The sequence below is a fragment of the Heliangelus exortis genome, chromosome 14, assembly GCF_036169615.1.
Source record: "Heliangelus exortis chromosome 14, bHelExo1.hap1, whole genome shotgun sequence".
Taxonomy (NCBI): Eukaryota; Metazoa; Chordata; class Aves; order Apodiformes; family Trochilidae; genus Heliangelus; species Heliangelus exortis.
The window spans coordinates 11280693-11282942 of NC_092435.1; the positions used below are offsets into that span (position 1 = coordinate 11280693).

The following is a 2250-nucleotide window of genomic DNA, read 5'->3' on the forward strand; positions in this document are numbered from 1 at the left end:
GAAGGATGAGCTCCCTCCTGGCACTAAAGAGCATCCATATCCCTTCCACCTCCTAGGGAAGGAAGTCTCAAGGGGATGAGGATGTTCCTGCTTGGAGTTTTGTTGTCATTTCATTCCAAATGCTTTTATCTTCTGCTGGAGCATCTGCTGTAGATCACTGCCAGGAATGGGATGCCAGGCTAGGAAAATAACAATTTCTGTAGGGCAGTAAGTGCATTCCTGTGACATGCCAGGAGGCTGTGGGAGGAAATATAAATTACAGGGAAAATTCAAGTTTTGATTTCCCAACCTTAGCTTGAGTCAGGGCCTGTTCTAAAAACGAGGAGAGATGAAGACGTTGGGATTTTGTGATGCCAAATTAATTTCCAAATCAGTTTAATAGTTAAAGTTAACTGTGAACATATGGGTAGCTCAGAGGAACTGCACACTGGTTAAGGGAAACTGGAGAGGGTGGGGTAAAACTTTGACTACACACTTAGCCAACTGCTGAGGCATATGGACTGATGGATGTGCTTGCTCTTCTTCTACAAGCACAATAGACTTGGGATTACATTAATATATTCTGGCCTCTGCATCCTCCCTTCTTAAATACTGCAGGCTGGGATAGCTTCTAAATAATCCATCAGACCTCTGTTCCTCACTGCTGCAGTGGCAGAGATGCTGTTGGTTTAACCTGAGGCATCCCATAGGATCCAGAAAAGAGATCCTTGTCCAGAGGAGTCCCTGCACCAACACAGAGGGGAAGAAAAGGTGGGCCAGGTTGTTACCATCATGTCAGGTTGAAACTCAGCCACAGACCCTCAGACACAGCCACTCAGAGCCAGAATGGGGCTGCAAGGGGCCAGAGTCCCAGGAGGACAGAAGGTGTCTTCACACCTGGCGTGGTGGAGCAAGGCAATGGGGAGCCAGAAGGTTGTCTCAGAGGTTAGGTTTACATCTTGGTTGGCTGCTAAAACAGAATAATTCCTTCTGATGTTTATATAAGGGGATGAAGGTCTTTGCAGCAGGGCTGAACATTGCCCTGGGCTGGTAGAAACCTCACTACAGGGCCCTCAAACGGGGAGCAGTGGTCATGCTGGGAAAGCTGTGGTACAAGGTCCCTCTTCAGGTCAGTGAAAATACTGATGATGTCCCTGGCCTGCTGAACCATCCCTTTTCTCCCCAGCAAGTACCTACCCTGCTCAGAGCCATTGGGGTGCTTCAGAGGCAAGAGGTGCTGCAGTGAGCTGACCTTTTCCTGATGAAGAGAAAATGGTTGATTAAATAGAAAGCACAATGCATCTGCCACCCACTTCATCTTCAGCAAGTGTCATTTCAACCAGTCACCATTTAACTAACCTGGAATGCTCCTTCAACCTGTGACAAGGAAAAATCAGTCACTGTCCAGTCTTGTGATCGCCATCCTGGAGCTTGCAGGAGCTCAAGAAGTGGGTTTGCAGTCCTGGAGTGAGGAGTTCTGCAGAGCACAGCCCAACTGCACTCAATTGAAATGCAAAGTGGGCACTTGTGATTTGAGGGTTTAATAAAAAAAAATTTAAAAAAGGCGTTTTTTCACGTTTCTCTCTGTGTGTGTTTCAGCCAGCTGTGCCTGGCATTGCTGCCTTCATGCTAATGCAGGTTTGTGTTGTTTGCCATTTGGAAGGTGTCCTCAGCAGAGTCCTCTTGGCAGAAAAGCTCCTGGGGTGGCTGTAGCAGAGCAGGGTTGGTGCTCAGCCTTGGCTCCTCCCGAATCTGCTGCCTGCCCAGCCAAACATTTTCCAAATTCTTTGGCTGGGGGACAGGGACTGAGATTGCAAGGTCAAAACCTCTCTCCATGCAGCCAGCGTTGCCTTCTCCTTGGCACATCCCCAGGCACGTGCTCAGGACCATTTGGATCTCCACAGTTCTTGGACATGATGGACAATGAGACTGTGCCTGGGCCACCCAGGCTTTCTCAGGATATGATGGGTCCACAGCCCCTTCATATCTCCTTCTATTCAGCTGATTTTTTCTAATTAGACATCAAACCCATTGGATCCAGCCAGCCCAGAAGATGGTGACACCTCCTGGGGTCTACCAGAGGAGCAAACTCCTTCAGCTCCACTTGGCCAGGGTACATTTAACTTCAGCAACCCCCTGGTTTCTCTCTTTCCCTGTTGCTTGGGGAAAAACGTAGATAAAATTAATTTTTTTTTAGAATAGGAATACTTTCTTCATAAGACTTTCTAGTCTTACAAACTAGACTAATAGAAAAAAAACCCCAACAGTTCC

The 2250-nt window shown here is 47.6% G+C and overlaps 1 long non-coding RNA gene across 1 annotated transcript; it reads right to left on the minus strand.

Annotated features, from left to right (window-relative positions):
- On the minus strand, nucleotides 1–1659 carry LOC139802371 (uncharacterized). The gene is made up of 3 exons (XR_011728571.1): nucleotides 1339–1659; nucleotides 877–1237; nucleotides 1–237 (listed from the first exon to the last, which is right to left on the minus strand). It is a non-coding gene; the product is annotated as an uncharacterized lncRNA (long non-coding RNA).
- Nucleotides 1660–2250: the final 591 nt, after the last annotated feature.